This window comes from Colletes gigas, unplaced genomic scaffold (assembly GCF_013123115.1).
Source record: "Colletes gigas isolate AHSC1104 unplaced genomic scaffold, ASM1312311v1 Colletes_gigas_Sc00003, whole genome shotgun sequence".
Taxonomy (NCBI): Eukaryota; Metazoa; Arthropoda; class Insecta; order Hymenoptera; family Colletidae; genus Colletes; species Colletes gigas.
Genome location: NW_025106632.1, coordinates 2,899,047 through 2,914,752, shown reverse-complemented (window position 1 = coordinate 2,914,752; position 15,706 = coordinate 2,899,047). Strand labels below are relative to the sequence as shown.

At 40.8% G+C, this 15,706-nt stretch overlaps 1 protein-coding gene across 1 annotated transcript in view; it reads right to left on the bottom strand.

Moving 5' to 3' along the window:
- Positions 1–500, bottom strand: part of LOC122404504 (protein L-Myc-1b-like) — a 33,535-nt gene extending 33,035 nt beyond the window's left edge. Inside the window, exon 1 of the mRNA XM_043408509.1 lies at positions 16–500. The gene's annotated coding sequence lies outside the window, so the exon portion shown is untranslated. The remainder of the gene's footprint in view (positions 1–15) is intronic.
- Between the last annotated feature and the right edge of the window lie 15,206 nt (positions 501–15,706).

Sequence of the window (15,706 nt, the reverse complement as noted above, 5' to 3'; positions counted from 1 at the left end):
TTGCACTGTACAAACCTGTCGGCCACTTCGTGTTGTAACCCAAAAGAGAAATAGTATCCACTGTGGAACACACTTCGGCGCGAGTTCGAATCTCGCGCTACAAACTAACCGATACGCGAAAGGCGCGTCCCGCGTATTTTATCCGAAATTTTCTGTGTCTATGAGGTTCGTTCGCACCGGTTTACGGACGATCGGCCGCGGCGCGATGAAAATTCGCGGGACTCGGAGAACGCGTTCTTCCGCCACGGTCTTTCGCAACGTTGTGCAAAAGTAGACGTGGAAAATGCCTCGGTGAAATATCCGCTCAGGCGATGCAGCCACTGGTACTACTGCCGTTCGGCCATAAACGTTCCAGCCGTTTTCTTTTATTGTCGAGATTGCTATACAAAGAGACACTGCCGCTGCTGCTGTATTCTACCGGGCAAAGAAAGAATTTCATTCTCGGCGCGATCCGTACGATAAGCCGGTGGCTCTAACTCTGTTGTGCACGCGCACGGCGATCGGCGGCGATCCGATCTTTACTTTAAGGCCGGTTAAAGGCGACTGAACTGTTCGGCTCGTGTGCCTTCCATCTTCCGCGGGCATGCCCACCGCTACGGGACCCGGCGTCAGGACCGTATCGCGTACCTTGGCGCCCCACCACAAATACTCCCCGATACGTTTCGTTGGAATATTTTGTTTCGTATCGCTCGATAATCGCGACGCTACTTACGAACACTTGGAACGCTCCTATTCTTTTTACCTACCGGCACCCCGGCTTCGGATACTACGGTACGCGCAAATAATTACGTTATCGCGTACTTACGGCACGATCAAGAGGTCACGATATGATAACTCGGAAGCTTCGAATATAACCACCTTTTTTTTTTTGTAATAATTTTTCTCTGATACACAAATGATAAATTTCACGGTTTCGAATAGGCGTCCGTTCTTATTTTTCGATACGGTAATTAGAGATTTTCTTCGGAATCTTAGAAATTCAATTTACGAACGACGACAGTCACTGAAATATACATAATTATTTTTAAATAAAAATGAAGTAGAAAAATATTTACGTAAACCAAACTATGAACTTGCTTATAATTTACATCGTAACGAAAGGAATATATTAATTGTCTACCATAATTTGAAATTACATTCTCGAGGCGCGCAAAGAGAAAAATCAGGACCAGAGTGGACCAAGATGCTTGCGCGTTTGTTTAGTTCGTAAAAGTTGAACGATAATGGCTTCATTGCAAAAGGGATTGAAACAGAAACAATACGGTTCGTAGCGGACGTCAAGATTAAACTGTCATTGTTTTTACGTCAATTGTATAATGAATGGTATTTACCCCGCGTTCACTTCGGAGAGGTAGTGTTCTTTTGTGCTCTCACCAGCTGCTCAACGAATAGTTGAGAGAATATGTTATGGTTTGATGTACGCCGTCTCGCATGAGTTTGTCATGGGAGAAATGCGGAGGCCACATGTGGAGCAGGGTTGTGGTTGGCAACCTGTCGGAACCTGTACGGATTTAATACTACAGCCAGTCGTTTAATATCGAGGAAATTATATCGCCGACCCTCCCACAGTTATTCTTTCAGACGCGTGTCCCCGAAATAAATCTAATATACAAAAGATCCCTTTTCCTAGCTAAAATCCTTCTCCCTTTTCTCATCGATTGTACGCGAAATTTTATCGCCGTTACGCGTCTTCGCTTAAGCATTCTCTCTTACGAAGGGCTCGTCGTTTGCTTTTGCGGTAAACAGTAAATAAATTTCTGTGTTACGCTTCCGGGTCTTTATACGTAATCCAGTAACAACTTCCTCCCGGTGCGTTTATTTCCAAGGCGACTGAAACAATCGTATTCCTGTTATTTCGCGTATGTCGTCGCTTTTAAACAGAGTTTATATAATCGCGGCAGAGTTTATTGAAAACGAAAGGGAACACGTACGACGCGACGATATTCCGTGTCGTCGTTGATTACGATTTGAAAAATTCGCGAGTACGATTTTTCTTTTGTTTTCTTCCCGATGGCCCCGTGGGTTTGCAACAGAAGCTACGCGGTCCCGAGAACATCTTCGGGACACGGAAGATTTCAACACCGTTAAGAGAGCAGCTCAAGGCATTCGTTATTGATTTCTCGGATGCTCCTTTTATTCTGCGATTGACACGCCGTGGCAAAAAAATACTCTCATCGGTCTGCACATGGACAGCGCGTCTCTTTGAAATGCTTATTAACTTAGGAACGACTGTGCACGCTGTCCAGGAAGGCTGGTTATAATGGACGTAGCCCTTGACACACAATGTTGTGCAATTCAAAGCAACACGGAAAGCACGGCTGATAGCGTCTCGTTACATCACTTCTAGCATCAAGGGCTAGATTTATGAGAAACTTCGATGTACCAAGGAATCTTGGATCTCGTTAAATCACCTTACCGCTGCTACCGTTGTTTAAAAATTAACTAAACTGCAGAAAACAAGCTTTGTTTCGTCGACTCTGATGTTTATATATGTATAAACATTCTATCGAAAATAATGTTAAAAGTCGAAAGAAACTATAATACATATGTGATTTGTTAAACCAGTAACGATGAATCGATATTTATTATAGAATCAATGTTGTTATATTGATAAAAAATATACGTTTTCTTAGTGGTGTAAGTTTCGATTGTTACAGTGGACAGAAAACTGGTCGATGAAAATTTGCTAGTGGCTGGGCGCTATGCGACTGTGCTACGACACTGATTGAATCCGTATGGGGAGCCGCGCCCGCCCGATTCTCGTGCCATAATGTTGCATATTTTGCAGAAATTACATCGTTTCGTACGAGGAAACTTCGATCGCATTTCTCTTTGACGCTAATCGAAGCTTCTTAATGATTTTGATCGTCTGTCGTAGCGTACTTCGAGAGATTTTCACCACGAAACAGCGTTGCTGCGGACTATTTTACGTCGCGTAATAATGCGCGCTGCGGTTAGACGCAGCATCGACGCCTTAGTAACAGATTCGAGTTGTTCGCGTGCAAGCGTCCCTAACTCTGCATTATGTTTTACAAACAAATCTAATGTATAAACTTTTAAACTAATGTTGTTTTTAATATTATTTCAAATATCACTTCACCTTATTTTACAGTTATTTAATATTTCAAATAGATTTATGTTGTTTCATTCCATGAAATATATCTATGGATCAATTGCGATTACTTTTCAAGAAATACAATTTTTAATTTCAATGAACCGTGATGTTTTTTATTTTTCTTTGATATATAAGAAACTGAGTTTTCGATTGTTGAAAAGTTGAGGGAATTTCAGGATTTATGTTTTATCGTTCCAACTAGAGTTAATTTATAATTGTTGAGATGGCTATTGATTAATGTTTACAGTAAAACGTTTCACACCAATAGCAGAACTGTTATCAACTCGAGAAGGACCTTCTGGTCGCTTTCCTGCATAAATTTCCATCTTCAGGGTATAGTATAAACAAGCGTCAACTAAAGAAAAGATCTTTATCCCGTATTTACATATTTCGTTTGGTAGGTATATGTATATTGCCGGAAGCTGCAACGTCTACGACAGTCTCTTAATATATTATTATCGATGCATAGCATGCTTGATACTGTTCTCGAAACATTCCAAAAATCTAACACGATAATTTTTTAAGTCTAGAAATCATATATCTATTAAGTTGGACCCGTGAAGCGTTTTTTTCTTGAAATAAAACTCATTTGGTTATTTATGCATAGATATTGGACCGAAGAAAAAAAGAATCCGTGGTACCTCATTACGAGGTTTCCAACAAAAAAGGGGGACCAAAGCAACGGCCGATAAGCAGCTGGAGGTCAGATAAGAAATTTAAAGATTTCTGTTTAGATTCGACCGGTTTCAAGTAGAACGTTTTTTCTTTTGATCCCGTGAGAGACGTTCCATTACAATTTTCCACCGCGTAGATAACAGCGAAACAAACCTGTTTCGCGTTTAACGTTTCAAAAATCTCACGCTCTTGCCGAAAAACTTTTATCGACAGGAATTTAAGGGTTTAACGGAAACGGAGAATATTTAAATAAAAAGATGGTTGAATAAAATCAACGTTCAGACTTTAATTTTGAGCGATAAATTGTTTAACTCTTCCTCGTTATAGGAGATTTTACCCGTCTCTGCATCATGTATCGACAGTTGACGTACATATTTCGAAATGGAAGAGGTAACGGCGATGAAAATTTGTAAATATTGACACACGTCCGAACGGTCAAGCCTACGGGAATTTCAAATTCGAGTCAAAGTAGATTTAAAACAGTGCTTTGTTTAGACCGAAGCCGTCAATAAGAAAAAGGTAAAGAGTCAGATCATCCTTGACAGTTCATACTTGGCTGGTTCGTACGGAAGCACCGCGCGGCATTGTAGATCCAAAGTCGGTTTGAAATTCGATAACTTTGAAAATCGATCCAGTTTCAGAGGTTCCGTCGAAAACATACGAGAGCTAATCTCTCCGCGATCTGATTTTTGCGCCAACTTGACGTACGAATAGCACATCTATACAAAGAGAATTTTGTGTTTAAATATTCTGTACGCGATGGCCGAACGTGTCTCTTAATTTCACAAGCAAACACGTATAGTAAAAATCTGTCGACGACCCGTGATTTTCTTTTCCTTTCTTATTTCACACAATGATTATCACGTTTTACTTTGTGTTTTTAATGTTTCTGTTTGTAACGCGAGTTAGACGGAGAAGAGGTTTTATTGCTGGACAAAGAACGTGTCAGGATATATATTATTGTCCCATAAATATTACAATTTTGAAACATAGATGACAAGTACAAATAAAAACACATAACAACTGAATCTGAAAAAATACCAGTTGTATCTGAATCTTTGTCCTCTGTGTCAGGCTCACTGAAATTATACGCGTTAAGAGTTTCATTGCCTGAAAAAGGATTGGAAAACGGTGTAAAATTTATTTTCAAAGAAATCGAATGTTTCTCACGGTTCATGGTGAAGCATTTTAAAATATGTCAAAGCCTGTATCGAGAGGGAAAGTTAGGAATTACAAAAAGGCGGGGCCGCTGTTTAACATAAAAAGACTAAGCAAACTGTTAGTCTGGTTCGAAAATGGCTTCGTGTTTTCAGCTACTCGTGGGACAACAATGCAGAATTTTGCACGGTGGCTTACTGCGAAATCCATAATGCTTTCCGCGTATATTTGAAAGGATCCTGCAACGAGGACCGACTATGGCTTTCGGTTTCCGTTGACAGTTTACATTCATCCTTAGGATAAATACACGCGCAAATTCCATTTCGTCCAAAGAAAACGTATTTTTTCCCTTTTTTCCGGAATTCTGATTTTCTTTGTACACGAGGCTTCTTTCGCGTCGCGGGTCAAAAAATTGGAAATAGCATCTGAAATTTTGCTTACGACGAAGTTTCTTAAATTTATTTAACGCGATTTAATGCATAAATAAAAAGAAACGAGTCCACGCCATTATGTAACGCGTTTAATTACCTCTTCGCGAAGAATCGAGAATGATGCTCGTTAAAAAAATTCACGAGTAAAACCTTCATTATTTAAATCCCCGTTAGTCGAGTGCTTTAATATCTAAATGTTCCACTAGACGGATGTTCTATTATTTGAACAGAATATATCTTTGTGGAATAACTCTTTCTCTATTGATACTTGTATAATGATCGAAAGTAATTCTGAAGAAAAGAAAATAGCTTCTAAGTTATGAAGTAGCAGGGGGATCGTAAAAGCAAGAACATATTATATTATATCTGGAATGATAAGATAAATGAAACATTTATGGCATTGGAAAAAGGTATTTACGATGATCGTGTTTATTGGTGAAACGTACAGATCGTAAGTTTGTTTCGTAATTAAACAAAATCAGTTTAGAATGACTGTTTTGTAAGATTTGTTGGAAGTTGTTCGAACAACGTACAACTCTGTCCAGTCATTGGAAAGCACGCGATCGCTAATCTTGGTGGGATCGGAACGTCGGAAATCGATCAGCGATCTTGGCTTTCCTCCGATAGCTGACTGGCCAATAGAGAAATAATTTTTCAGCCGGTCGATTCTCGAAAGGGTATCGGGGAAGAGGTGGACCAAGCCGACAAATCTCTCGGAATCGTCTCCCTCTTTCGAGGTAACTATCTGTCGGTGCATCTTTTTGTGGTGTAATGGCGCAGAGGCCTCGTGGAAAGAGAGAGGCGGTCGGTTGTAGGTAGGATAGGAACGGTTGATGGATTATTCCGAACGCGTCTTTGACAGTACCGTAACGACATTCCACGGGCCGAGACAGAAGTCTTTCTTGCCGCTGTCGCGTCAGTACGCAGGCTACATACCGCAGGGAAAGTGTGGTCGTTTTATTAATTCCAATTTGTGTAACGAATTACCGTGGCTATATTAATTGACAGGCACATTTTGTAAGGGATGATGCATTACGTGTTACCGGCGCAGCCTGTGCGCGATACCACTGCTCTCGACGATACGTGCAGTTCTCGGTACGACGTCGATATCGCCTAATCTCGTGGAACTTTTCGCATGGTTAATCTCGAACGATCTAAAGTTGCGTTACGCAACGCGTAGGTAGGATCGAGGCCTCGTCGTCGTACGCGCGTACAACAGCCTGGATGTTTGGCCACGAAATTCGTTAATTGTGTTTACCTGTTGGATGCAAACGCGCATGAGAGATTCGTGTCACGAGCGATGTCTTTATTATCATTTACATACATTTGTTACTCGCTACCGGGATCTTCGATGTTTACAAATACGCGTGTAAACATGGGGAACGTTCGCGAGAGTATACGCGAGATCGAAGGAATTCCAACGATTCCGTCGATCGACAAACGTCACGATATTATCGCGTTTACCGCGACACGGGACGTGTACCTATACGACCCGTATCGATAGATATAATCGTTACGTGCTAAAAACGATATCTGGCGTCCGAGGCGTTATTGCGTAAGAAAAATGTCCACGGCCCTGCTCTACCGATATACTGTCGGATACGAGCGCGATCGAAAAGTCTAGATCTATTTGCCCAATATCGTCAGACGCGAACCTTCGCTACGTTGATCAATAAGTCTACGGGGGAAAAAGCTACCGCGGTTAAACCCTCGGGCTATGAAAGGCACGCGAAAGCAGTACACTTATTTTCTTATCAAACTGACCGCCGAACGTACCTTTACCTATTTAGCAACGATGTTCGACAAAGTGATTCGGTTTTTGCTCATCGACTCGAGGGCGCGCCGCGGCCAAAGGGATTAACGAAGCAAACGCGAAGAGAAAATAAAGGAAAAGGGGATCGCTCGAGGTAGAAAGGGTCTAGCCGAATAAGCATGGTAAAAGTGCCCCCAAACCAAAGTGAACCACTCGATAGGTGGTTCGAAAAATTATGAAAAAAATCATTTTAATCATTTTTTATTTTTTTAAATGAAAAATCTGACAAAATTAGAGACTACTAATTCTTTTGAGAGTTTTATATTGTCTAAAAACAAACGTGGTCACTTGACAACTTCGACAAAAAATCGCCGGTTAAAATATTTTCGAATTTTTTAAAAATCGAATTTGCATCCAAAAATTCTGAAAAAATTCTCGACTGTGTACATCGATCGATAGAATAACCATGATTTTTGTCATAATTTTTAATTGAACAGAACGGGAGATATTGAGAATAAACCGATAAATGATTTTCACCCCGTAATTACCCCCGTAGTAGAGATACCGGGTTGAAACTCTGTGAAAAGGGGTTTTTTCGAACCAGCTATCGAGTGGTATTAACCCCGTTCACTTTGGTTCGGGGGCACTTTTGCCATGCTTATTCGGCTAGACCGTTTGGCGGGTCGTCTATCAACCGGTTCGCGCACGATCGGCCAAAAAGCTGGCTTCGCATCGCGATCGCCCCGCGGGAACTGAGCTGGCAGTATCAGCTTGAAACGTCACCGCGTGTGCGTTATCGGCCCGCTTATCGAGCGGCGCGATCGATCCCGGCGCGCACGAAGCCAAACGATTCGGTACAACGATTCCCCGAGTCCTTTCATTCATTAAACCGCGCTCGCTGCGAGTGCACTGACTGACAGCAATAAGTATCCTCGGCCACAGCAGACGGAAGATAGTGAAAGGTAGTGGTGGAGGAGGACGCGGGAGGTGTAGTGGGAGACGGAGCCGGTGGCCGCATGCGCGACTCCACACCCTTCTCTCGTGCTTTTTCTCCACCCGGTGTGTGTCTTTCTCCTCTTCTTGCTTCGCACCTCTTCTTTCAGCCATCTCGTGTGAATAACCGAGTGGCGGATGACCGCGCGCGCAAGGTCAACCGGCGTCTGCCTCCACCCAGGAGATTTGCCAACGGTGACGTCATTGGTCACGTCGATCCTTTCAACGGATCTTACGCGAATTCCTGCAATCGCATAACCTTTGATTCACCGTGCCACCATTCTACCCGCCATGGCCAACGCGACTCTTCACCGAGGCTACGAATTCCGATCGCAAATACCGATGGTTCGATAAAATACTGATAGGGAAATGGGAAATATTAATTAATCAGACCATCGACCTACGATATTAAAAGTTTCCTTCGTCGCTTAGGTCAAACTATTTCGAATTCATACAGGGTGTTCCCATTCATAATGGAAGATTCTAGAGGTTACAATAAGACGAAAATCAAGAATATCAATATTTTGATCGAGGCTCCGTTAAAAAGTTATTAAAAAATTAAATTAAAAAATTTCAAATCATTCTGGAAAAATTATTTTCGGCCGCGAGGGTCAATTACAAACATTTTTAGTGAATACACATACCCCGAAATCCTACGTCCTTTCGAGAAAAAAATTGTTTACTGAAAATATAATGGGTGGCCAGAAAATATCTATTGATTCGTCAAGACTTTTCTTAACACTAATATCGTTTCACAAACATTATTATTATTATCAGTCGTATATACAGGAACAACCCCCTTCCCTCTTTGAAATCATCGAAACACCACCAATAATGAAATTTTTTTTTCCATCTGCATATTTCGAACATATGTTTCTCGAAACGCAGAAATCCTCACGGGTAATCGATGCAGAATACTCACGTCGTAAAATATTTATTTCAACGAACGCGTTCGATGAACCAGAATCGTAAATTTTATTGTACTTTGTACTATAAACTTACTTTAGGCTACAAAATTATTGCAGCCTGGAAGAAACGATGATTTACTAACCGAGCTAAGGTACCGTCGTATCGTACCTGTGTAAATTTTTCCTGGCCAGTTTGTAGCAATCACAAGGTACCTACCTTGGATCTAACGGTACCCCAGTACCAAGAACCACCCGCAATAAATCCCTTTGTTGCCTTGGGATTAGGTGTTCGTATGGTGGCGGTAACCTTGTCGGTTTGCCTCTCTCGTTGGTAGTTGGTACTTAACATAAACTCGGACATAAAATTTTTCCTTTTAAATGGTTTTCTTCTAGCGCCCATTGTTTATAGAGCAGCCGAGGCGTTAAACGCGAAGGGTCTTCGTATTTGTGCTTCGACCGGAGAAACTATAATCCAGGTACAAACATTGAACTTCGAACGATGTTAAATTGCAATTGCAATTCTGTAGGTAAATTGTAATGATCTAAGCATTAATCCTCCGTAAATATTTTTATTAGTTCGAAGGAATTTGTTTCCAACGTTGAAGAATAATAGCACGAATCGTATCGTATGAGTAGAAGCTTCCTTTATTAGACAACAAAATAGTGATTTGCATCTATATTTACGACAGTAACTAAAAAGTTTTTTGTGTTAAGAGTTTGGATGCAGTACGGATGATTGATCTCGATGAGTTGCAGTATCTCGACTGTCAGAAAAGATCAAAAGAGATATCGGCTACAATATTTTGCTATGAGTGCTTAAAAGAGATTGAAAAAAAGCGGACGTAACAAAGGATCGGTGCATTCAGCATGAAATCTTGCAAGTAAAGAATAAAGCCATGTCATGGAAAATAATTGTTTCTTGAACGAGTGACTGATGTTACAATACCGTTACGTTCAAGATACTTATTAAAAAGTAAATATATACGACTTTAATGTTTAAATGCTTCGTTCGTATACAATTGAATACAATTGCTCTACATTTCCTGTGGTTTTATCGAACTTTCACCTTTTTTGTGTGATTAACTCTGAAACAACTGTGTACGGAAGAAACATTTATACAAAACTTTTGTTCTCATCCTTAATTAGTAAAAATTCGTTACCCTTGGCGGTTAGAACGATCTAGGAACCGCAAAATTTCGCGAGGGAAACTCTTATCTTACGATTAGTGATATAAGAACGCGTGATCGAGAAGCAAATCTACGAGGTCATTTTAATTGTACGTGCCAACTAAACACTCGATACAAATTTAATTAAAGCAGAATTTGATATCGGTTCACTTCAACTTTGCACGGCACTTACTATTGTTTCCACAAGGATCCACTCGACATCGACCATTAAATCGACTGCAAGACCGAGTCTCCGCCAGGAGACGAAATTCTCACGTAATGCTCGTCAAATATCCGACAAGATCTGTTAAAACTTTTTGAGACGATGTATCGATAGTGAAGAAAAAAAGGGACACGGCTGATAACGCGACGGTCAGGCGCTAATCTCTCTGTGAAACTAACAAACTTGGAAGGTTACCGCGATAACGACGTTAACGCCTCCTGTTTAAACTTCGAAACCAAGTAGGACTGTCCGATCTTTATCTTTTCTCGGAATCGTCAGCCGTATCTTTCGGTAACAGACCACTTCTTAAACGTACTTACCTACGAGGGTTTTTATTTGATCAAGATGGCGGACCAGAATTTGTTTTATTTGGCGCCACCCATACATTCGTATACCTCTACGAATTCAAACGATTTCCAGATTTTAAACTGTGTACTTTCATTTCCGAATTATTATCGAGTCTTCGATTAGGACGGTTTATCGTTATCTTGTTAAAATATTTCACGATTTGGAGGGACAGACGTTTTCGTTGTAAAATAAGTTAGAAAATTCAAGACTCGAATTGTATTATCGATTGAAATAATTTTTGTCAAGTAGGAGGATATTGGTACTATTTATTTTAATCGATTCAATGTACGAATCAGACGTCCAAAAAATTTCTCTTTAATTTTTCCGACTAACGGGACAGATGTCTTAATTTCTAAACGGAGGGGGCGCGTAACTAACAAAATGTGAGGAAAGGCGAGGGGTTCCACGCCAACGGGGAACCGTCGCGACCGTCCTCGCTAACCGATCTTGGCCAGCTTCTCGAGATTCGACAAGTGGTTTTGCTTAAGAGACCCCTGAAAAAACGAAGAGAAGACCAGAATGCCGGCACGGTCGCCATAAAAATGTCCGACCACGTCCCGAAGTGTCATTTCGGAACACCCGTCCCAATGGTGGCTGATGGCGAGGGCGGGGGAGGGGGTGGGGGCCGAGAAAATTGGAGAAAGAGGGAAAGAGGGATTTTTTCGGGACTTGCGGCCACATGTCGCGTCGTAAATCTCGAAATAATCGCTTCTCGGTCCATTGAGATTCGATGACGCTTCTCTGGTTCGTTTCTCGAGTATCCGGAATCAGGTAGACGGCTCTGGCATCGGAGGCATCCGAGGGAATACTCAGAAAAAGGGTTCCCGAATTTCGCAACGATCCGGCTCCGGAAATGCTGACGGGGAGGGGACCGCCAGAGAAAGAGTAATGGGGTCTATGGTAAATACGGTGCCTTAGAATTCGGCCGCGTACCAAGGATCCAACATTGTGTGAAACTTTCGAGCCGGGGTTCCGTGGACTTTTTCGTTTCCTTGGTAACGGACGATAATTAATCCCCTTTGTGTAAAAAAGTTATTTATGGCGTTGTTGCAACCTTATTCGAACCTGTAATATGGGACGACCGACAGGCTTCGGTATCCGTAAAATAGTTTGAGACTTTTAATTATGCAAAGTGTGCGGATACGTTTCCGACAGACTCCAAAGAGTGGAATCAAATTATTAAAAACTTCGAATAAGCGATCTTCTGTTTCAAAGATTTGTATTAAAATTTGAATTTCTATTCGAACTACTAAATTGTAAAAATATATTTTGTTCTCGAGTTCTGACCTTCCATTTTAAAATTCTGTGCAACAAACACTGGGATCGTCTCTAAACTGTTATAATATTTACGTTATTAGTGATTAGGGGCACAATGCTGAATGAAGTGGGCATTAATAAAACGATCAGGATTACGTTCCTTTTGTCGGCGCAAGATTATCTCGTGTAGAATTACATTCCACCTATTTTGTGCCGCTTTCTGAGAAGAAGGGTTGCTAAATTCCACAGCGAATCGGTCCGGGGAGAAAGGAGGGCGATCATACGTGCGTTCCCAGAAATGCTTTACTTTTTTTAGACTATTTACCTTCCTCCGCTTTCTATCGGTAGACAGGTAATATGCGATACACGGTAGGTAGACCATGTAATCGACGATAAGGTAATTAAACATTCCGTAGGAATTTTGCGAGTGTCTGACACCTGTCTGAGCTCAACGCAAGTATGTGGAGAGATCATATGTAAATTGCTTTACATTCGTCTGCTTTTCGAGAACAATGAATTTATGGTGTCTGCGAAAAGTTGGTAATTTTCGATAGAAATTGTCCTGTCGAATTTACCGCGTTATAAACGACGCACTTTGCGCCATACAGGGTCTCTTGGCAACTTTGCATTTTAATATCATGTTATCGAGGAAAAATGATTTAAAGTTATCTTTTGATAGAAATAGTTGTTTCACGTATTTTTCCAGTTTTGTTTATTTTTTATTGTTCGTTCGATGCCACGGAATTTGATATGTTACGGAAAATAAATATCTGATGGGTAAATTTTATCTTCGGTTTATCAATGGTTGATAATATCGTAGTTCCTGCGGTATTCATTCGAACTATTCTAATATTCGAAAGCTGTCAGGATTAATGTGAAGTCATGATAGATTAAACATACACGTGCAATATATTGACACAACGTACGTGTACTGTATGATGACATAATTGAAGCAGGTTGTCATTCGCAACGTTTCAATTGGATTACCGATGTTTGCATTTCGCAAATGTTTATGATCACGAGTAAAATTAATATTTACTTGTAAAGACTTATCTTTTGGCAGTTCTTGCAAACGAGCAAAATGTAATTGTAATTTCGATTATATCGACGAGATATATTTGGTAATGTGAGCAATTTTCTTAACCGTTGTTTTTCCGACGATTATTCCTTTATGTATCGGGAACAATGAAGAAGATTGCTCATTTTTCTAAACAAAGTTACACGAATAATCTACCTATTGTTTCAACATTTATTCAATCTCGCAACTTATGCAATACATACGGGAGAAGTATCATTCAACTTATCTCACAAAATGATCGCATCAAACATTACATAATATTGAATGTACTCATTATATAAAATGTTACGAATTTCACGTGGCTAGATACGATACCTTGAAATTCGACGTATTGCAAAATCTCAATTCAAATTCAAATCTGTTTTAGGATAGAGAAATGTACTTTTGTCGATACATAAATTAATTTAATCGAGTTCCATGCGTGTTCGTTCTTTGCATAATATAGTTTATTTTAAACTGGTTCCCGCTAGTTCGTGTATTGAAATATTACAATTTTCGATCGACTGAATTGTCCCTGTCGGATCTTCTGCTGGTTTTTTCGTCAATAAGCAATTATCCGGACCAATAAACGTATGAATAATGCGAGTTCGTGCGCTTCTTCCCTCGTCGAAATAATAAGGAAACGATTACTTCGCTGTGACTTCCAATCTGTCTCGTAATAATCGAGAATAATAAAGCGTCCTCCATGCCGAATTACTTCAAAGGGATTTCTCGTTCCTTCCGCTGCCTGATATCGATTACGATCGTCTCCTTTTTCTCCTCCCGTACGGTTAACGAGGATCTCTCGGAACCACTTATTTCATTACAGAGCACATACAAAGTGTAACAAAAAGAAGGGTATCGACACAGAGTATGCGATAAGACAAAAATTATTCCCAATTGCAATTTAATTTCTTCAAAACTAACGGTGTACCATATCCGAAGAAAACTAGTATATGGTTTTCTTATTCCCCACTGTAGTAATTGTACTTTCCTCGAGTCGTTCAAAATCCACTCCACGTTTGGGGCGCAAAAATTTCCCTCCTTTTTATAGGGGCGGCGCCTCGGAGAAATGTTTGCAGACTATCATCAGATCGTCGAGGGTTTTTTCTCAACACCCTGTATACGGGATGATACTACTTCGGTGCTCGCAGTGACCTTCGTTCTATTAAACCATAAATTGCCTGAAAGCCCACCGTGGGTAAAGTTTGTAGGGATTTCGTTCGGTGGCAATACGATTCCTTTGACGGTCACGGACGTTTTGTAGAAAAAAAGACACACGACACCTCCGGACAACCCTCGTGGAAAGATGGAGAAAAAACGTAGCGAACGAGGGTAGTCGAGGGTGAGGAGCACTGAGAAATTGTTGCTTTACGATGCTCCCATAAATATCGACGAACTTTCGAAAATAAACACATCCACTCGGCGGCGTGACACCATTTATTACCCCGAGTGTGGTGGCGGCAAAACGGTTTCCCCGCTTTCGACGTTTCTCGGAAGCACCCTGGCGCGCCGGAGAAAGTAACTCCGCTGTTTTCTCTTTCGAGTACACTTTAAACCGATTTACGTAATAGGCACCGGCGTATAAATTTTCGAGATCGATAAGCTTCAGCAGCTTTCCTCCGTTGCGAGTACCCGATAAGCTCGCTGCACTTCGCGCGTTGATTAATTATTTTCTGACGAAAATTAATTACTTTTTGACGAGAACTTGTTTACGTACCCGGGATCGCAAGAAAGTTCGTTATTTTCGTATTCTTTAATTTCCAATCGGAAATGGCAACGAAGTCAACGTTCGTCAGTGGTAATGATTAATTGCACTTATGCAACATTTTTCTAAAAGTAGTCCGATGAACGAGGACGGTCTGTCGAGAGCAAATATATGAATTCTTATGGAAAAAGTCTCGCGAGCTTGTACAAATTTGTCTACGGCTCCAAATGTGCCTAATTTCTATTCAATTCTTGGTATCAGTTTTAATTTCGTCCTCCGTATGGGTAATTTTATTCGTCTATGTTTGTTCATGCGTATCGTAAAGAATAGTGACCTAATTTCACATTACAGCTGCCTGATAAAACTCCACTTAAAACGACACGATTTCTACGGGAATTATTCGAACGTATGATTTGTAAATGGAGGTTCAATGACTTCCGTCACGTGTTCGCGACTCTTTGCGTCACAAATTATTGTTTAAATATTGGTAGTAGTTTCGTAGACAATTAATTTTCTTTATCAACGGCGCGAATTTACTGCAATCGCGTCTACGAAAATAGAACCATCACAGCTCGAGGTGATTCGTTGAAATAATTAAAAGCACCTTTGAAAGGTGGTACGAGATTAAAGTAGCGAGCCAAGTGTCTCGTACTCGAACAAAAAACGTTCGTCTAGTACAGAAATTAAAACCCGAGAAAATAAAACACTCCACGAGACGAACTTTGCCTTTTATCGTAATCCCCGGAGCGAAATCAATCTCGAGTTAAAACGCTCGAGAGTATAGTCGCGTACGGGCACGCGGAACCAACACCACTAGAGCAGGCAAATAGAAAAAGAGTGGCAGTGATGCCATCATGGAAAAGTTCAGAAGTTGCCAGCGAGATAAGAGGCAAAACCGGCCACTATCTCGGCCC